Genomic DNA, 6,101 nt, shown 5'->3' with positions numbered 1-6,101 from the left:
TCTCCTTTTTTCTACCCCACATGTCTGTTCATCTGTGTTTCCTCAAGAGCTAGCTGAGGGCTGGCCAGGGCCAACTTTGCAGATAGGGAGTAGGGCTTGATGGAGTGGGGCTATAGCTTCTGTCTTCTTGCCATTTTATTGTGTGCTCAGCCAGTGTCTCCACTGTTTTGCTTGCCTGGAAAGGGGGGGCTTCCTTGCCTGTGTACACTTGTAGAAGTCTTGCCTCTGATCACCAAGGTAGCAAAAAGAACCAGAGAAGAAAAGAAAGTGAGAAAATTTTTTTAGCATATTTTTGCAATTCAAATGTTTTCCTGTCTCTGAATCCAGTCACAATCCATTCGGTTGCCCTAAATCAGAAGTCACCTCTTTTCTTGCCATGTCTGCTCAACTATCTCTCTGTCTTGTTGATTTCCTGGATTATTTTTGTTTGTTTTGTTTAATTTATTTCTGCTCTAATCTTTATTATTTCTTTGGTGGCAGTAGGCTTATTTTGCTGCTTTTTTTTCTAATTTTTGGAAATGTTGTGTTAAGGTGTTGATTTTCTTTCTTTTCTCATTCTTTCTCTATTTCTTTCTCTTTCTCTCTTTTTCTCCCCCCCCCTTCTTTCATCTGCATTTATTGCTATATATTTCCCTATGAGCACTATTATTGCTGTGTCCCAAAGGTTTAGTTAGATATGTTGTGTTTTTATTCTCATTTTATTCAAGGTAATTTTTATTTGTCCTGTTACCTAGTAGCTTTGAAGCAGGTATTATTCAATTTCCCTGTATTTGATTTTCTTTCCTTGACCTTCCTATTGTTGTTTTCTAATTTTATAGCACTGTGATCTAAACAGATGCTTTGTAGTATTTTGATGTTTTAAAATTTATTGTGGCTTGCTTTGTTCTTGAACCTAGCTCTATTCTGATGAATGTTCCATGTGCACCAGAAAAGAATGTATATAGTGATTTGGGGTTGAGTGAGTGCTTTGTAAAAGTCTATGAGGTCAGGTTGATTGTGTTGTTTAGTTCTTCTGTGTCTTGATTGAGTCTCTCTAGTTGTTCTGTATCCTTGAAAGTGGTGTATTAATGAAAGGAAAAAATCAGGGCATTTGTCAGACCTAGAAAGGAGACAACTCTGGGGTGTCCTGCTTCCACAGATCTCAGGTGGTGGGTGTACAAAGGAGGAGATGGTGATGCTCCCGTCCCCAGATGGAGTTCCTATAGGCTTATATGTTCTCTCTTCTGGGCACCCAGTCCAGAAGTAGTTTGTGCAGACCCTAAAGCAGCTGGGATTACAAGCTTCCCATCCCAGAGGGCAACTGCAAGGGAGAAATTCCTACTAGTCCAGAGCTAGTTAGAACTGGCTCTGTAGGTATGGGACAGTCCTCAACTGAATCCAGACATTAGGGATTGGTGCAGTTGTTGTTAAGTGCCATTGAGTCACTTCTGACCCATAGTGACACTGTATAGGGTTTCTGAGGAGCAACTGGTGACATTAAACCACCAACATTGCAGTTCACACTAACCTTATGGTTCAAACTGACCTTGCAGTCCAGTGCATTAACCCACAGTGCCACACCAGGACTTCCTTAACTTTATATTTAGTGACATGCCTAACTTGGTGGTGGTGGTGGTGGTGGTGGTTATGTGCCATGGAGTCAGTTCGGACTCATAGCAACCCTGTACCAGGATTCCAAGGATGTAAATCTTTACAGGAGCAGAAAGCCTCATCTTTCTCCTGTGGAACAACTGGTAGTCTCAAACTGCTGACCTTGAGGTTAGCAGCCCAATTCGTAATCACTTCACTGCCAGAGCTCCTTATACTTAAGTTAAAGACATGCAAAAACCCAATAACTATGTCCATCTTACTCCTTCCCCCTTTTGTTGTTGTTGTTTTTTTGTTAAGTGCCGTCGAGTCGCTTCTAACCTATTGTGATCCTGTACAGGGCTTCTGAGGAGCCATTGGTGAGCTTGAACGGCTGACTTTGCAGTTCCAACGGTTTTGCAGTCTGGTGCATTAACCCACAGAGCCACACCAGGACTCCTTCCGCCTTTTAGAGGGTCGTTTAGTTCTGATAAAATCTTTATAGTTCAGATACTCTGTAATCTCAGTTTGAATTGATTTTATTTCATTATTATCATATATATGTATTTATTTATTTTTAAGCTTTTGCTCTTATAAAGCATGAAGGTCATTCCTGTTGCATTGACCAACCAACAAAACCTGAACACTGGCTTTATACTTGCCAAGACATTTCCTTTCATGGATTTCTTCCTCCCACCCCCTCTGCATGTGAAACTTCAGTCTACTGGATAGTGTCCTTGCTTTTTCTTCTGGAGAACTCCTTTTAGTATTTCTTGAGGGCTTGTCTGGTAGTTTGGCTTTTGTTTATCTAAGAATGTATTAATTTTGCCATCTGTTTTGAAATACTTGCCTCATAACGTGAGTTCATGTTTTCTCCTTTTCTATTTTATTAGATAAGTTTGAGTAGGATTTGAGTCACTTCCTTTAAATGTTTGATAGAATTCCCCAGTGAAAACTCTGGTCCAGGGCTTTTCTTGGTTTGGAGGTTTTTGATTACATATTCCCTCTCTTCACTTGTTACGGGTCTGCTGAGATCCAAAATTTCTTGAGTCAGCATAGGGAATTTGTGCTTCAGGGAATTTGTCCATTTTCCTTTAAGTTAACTAATTTGGTTGAGTTTTTTTCCCCCCAACCCTTTTAATATATTATCACACTGCTTTCTGGTCTGGATTGTTTCTGTGAAGAAATGGACATGTAATCTTTTTAAACTCCCTGTGATCTCGTGTGGCTCTCAAAATGTGCTCTTTGTCATGGCTTTTGAGAGTTTGATTATGATATGGCTCAGTAGGGCTCTGTTTGGATTTATCATGTTTGGAGTTCATTGAGCATCGTGGATGTATATGTTCTTATCGTTCATAATATTTGGGAAAATTTTGACCATGATAGCCTCAGAAAACTTTCTTTTTTCTCTTTATTCTTGTTGTTGTTAAGTTCCATCTATTTTATTCTGACCCATAGCGACCCTGTATAGGGTTTCTGAGGAGTGACTGGTGGGTTTGAACCACCAACCTTTCAGTTAGCAGTCTAGTGCTTATCCTACAGCACCACTCCAGGATTCTGCTTCTCCTTCTAGGATCCCCATAATGTGTATATTAGTCTACTTAATGGTGCCCACAGATCCTTTAAGCTTTGTTTATCTTTTTCATTGTTTTTGGTTTTATCTGTTCTGACTTAATAATTTTAATTGTTCAATCTTTGAGTTTGATGATTTTTATGGGAACTCAGATATGCTTCTGAGTTTTTCTAGAGAATTTTTCATTTCTATTATACTCTTTGGCTCCAGTTTTCTGATTATTTTTTCTTTTCAATTTCTGTCATTTTATTGATTTCCTTCAGTTGTTTATTTTGTGTGTGTGTTTTCTTTTAGCTCTTTGAACACGCTCCTGGCTATTGCATTAAAGTCTTTTATCTGTCCTTCCTTGGGAACAGTTTTTGTCCTCTAATTTCAGTCTTTTGCATGGGCTGTTCTTTTCTGCCTCTTTAGATGCTGTAAGGAGCGTCGGTGGCACAGTAGTTATGTATTTCGCATCTAACTTGAAGACCAGCGGTTTGATCTCACCAGTGCCTCCATGGGAGAAAGATCTAGCAGTCTATTTCTACAAAGATTGCAGCCTTGGGACCCTCGTGGAGCAGTTCTATTCTGTGCCATGGGGTGAGTAGGAGTTAGAATCAACTCAGTAGCAATGAGTTTGCTTTCCATATGCTTTTTTTTTTTTTTGCTCAAGATACATTTTGTAATATAACAAGCCAATGTACAGAGGGAAACAAACTAGGAAATAACTTATATGCAATACTTGATTTCATCATACAAGGCAAGAACAAAATTGCCATCCATGTGTCTAAGAATTTTGGATCATGCATCTTTTTTTAAAAAAAATTATTTTTTTAAAAAGGTTTTTATTGTGGATTGAATGAAAGTTTACAGGGCAGATCATCAGTTTTATATTCAACCAATCATATGCCTTGTTTCATTACAATGATTATAATCCCCTTCATATAACATCAGTTAACAGTATTTCTCTCTATTCACTTTAGCGTTTTAAAAAACAAACAAACAAAAACCACTCAGGCATATATAATAATTTATACCTCCAAAGGGCACATTCTGCAAGTCTACCTCCTGGCCACCAGCTCTTAGTCCCTCTCTTCCCATGTATCTAGAGTCCTCAGCTGCTCCCCCTCTCCATGCCCACATCTCTGCCTCCATCTCTGGCGTCACTGCTTCTCTGGATAAGGTCCCTCATTCTGCTTGTGAGCTTCTCCCTTGATGGTCCTAGGGTCCTCTCTTTCTGGACTGTAAGATTAACCACTCCCCTGTTTTTGTTACAAAACTTCTACCTTTACAATTATGACAGTTGCAATTAGTCATGATAACTGCTACTCACTGTTGAATCATAAGAATCTTATCCCAGTCTCTTTTCACCAGACCCATCTAGACAAGGTGACAGCTATTCAGTGGGGACTCTTTCTGCCCGCCCCCATCCTCTTAAACTAAACTCCCTCTTGAAACCTTGTAAGCCAGTCACTTCATGCCTTTATCACCCCCTCATTTTAGGTAGCCAATGTCTAAGCTGCCCATCCCTATCTACCCTGTGTACAGAGGGGATAGCATTGATACTTGATGAGAAGACTCCTTCCATCTCTGTTGGTATTTAGAGTAAATACCTCTCTAAGTATAGATCAGGTTCAACAAATTGTAGCAATTTACCCTTGTTTCCTTTATTCAAAAAAAATTTGTGTGTGTGTGTGTGTGTGTGTGTGTGTGTGTAGTCTTCCTCTAGTCGAGCTCTGATTATCAAGCCATCGAGGCTAGGTCAAATGGGTAATGTCTGCATGTTTGGGTGTTCTTGTGCATCTCCCCTCACTTTGTATCAGCTGGATGATTCACTCTCAGCTCTAGCCCTCTGTACCTATGTCCTTGTCCATGGGCTCAAGTGTCTTCAGGTCTCACCACACTTTGTAACAACCAGCCCTTGCTCTTCTCTCTCTTCTCTCTAGGTCAATGGGAGTCAGTGGACTGTGGTTGAACTCCACCCATTTCTTCATTTCTGCCTTTCCCCCTCTTCCACTCAACCAGTAGACCAATTGGTCGCTAGCAAAAATACATGCTTGTTTGTGTGTTCCCTTTGAGTTACAGTCTTATAGGGAAGTTTGTTGAAGGAACTTGATTGCTAGCCTTGATATCTTCCTAGTGAACAGCTTTCTTATTCTTGTAGTAGCCAGTCATGCTGACATTTTTGTCTTGGGTTTTTCCTGATGATCTTTCTTTGAAGATGGATCTTCTGTCACTCTAGCTGTTCCAAGCTGCTAGCTTGTCCTTGGTAATGAGAATGTCCCACCTCTGAAGGTTCTGGATGGGACTCAGGATTTCACCTAAGGTCCTATATTCTGCAAAGGCTTTGCAAGAGGCCTATTTCACTGGGCACGTTGTAGAATCCCTTTTAGGTATTCCAATCAGTTATAGGCTGAAGACGGGTTTACAAGTTTTCTGTAATCATGCTTCCCAACATTCCTTTCTATCCCACTCAAGTGCCTATTTTATAATAGTAAGCAAGGGAAACTAATATTCATAAGACAGTCAAGCATCTTAGTATTATTTTCCCTCTTCTAACTATGCTTAGATCCCTGTATCACAGAGCCCTGTTGTTCCAAGGTTGAGTATGCATCACTATTTACCTCTGCCCACTTAGGCCATGCAAACCTGTCTCAGTGTTCCCCTATCTATCTTGTTCTTCTGCCTCCTCCTCCTTCTTGTATTGCTCTCCCCAACACCCAAACTAAACCTCCACCCCAACCCCATTGTTATGGTTATCTTATATTCCACTAATTCTTCCATCTGTTTAAGACAGTCTATTTTATCCTGTAATCTTTGTAAGCTTCCTACCACCTGGATCTCTGTTACTCTGTGTTTACCTTCTTTTACATTGCAATTGTTTTGATCATAGACGGACCTCCCAGATCCTCTGTTCTTATACTTTTATTCTGTTCTTAACTCTTCCATTTGTGATTGATTTCAGGGACATGCTGCCACATAC

The sequence above is a fragment of the Chrysochloris asiatica genome, unplaced genomic scaffold, assembly GCF_000296735.1.
Source record: "Chrysochloris asiatica unplaced genomic scaffold, ChrAsi1.0 scaffold00144, whole genome shotgun sequence".
NCBI classification, from domain to species: Eukaryota; Metazoa; Chordata; class Mammalia; order Afrosoricida; family Chrysochloridae; genus Chrysochloris; species Chrysochloris asiatica.
The sequence above is the reverse complement of the archived record's forward strand: the minus strand, read 5'-3'. Positions refer to the sequence as shown.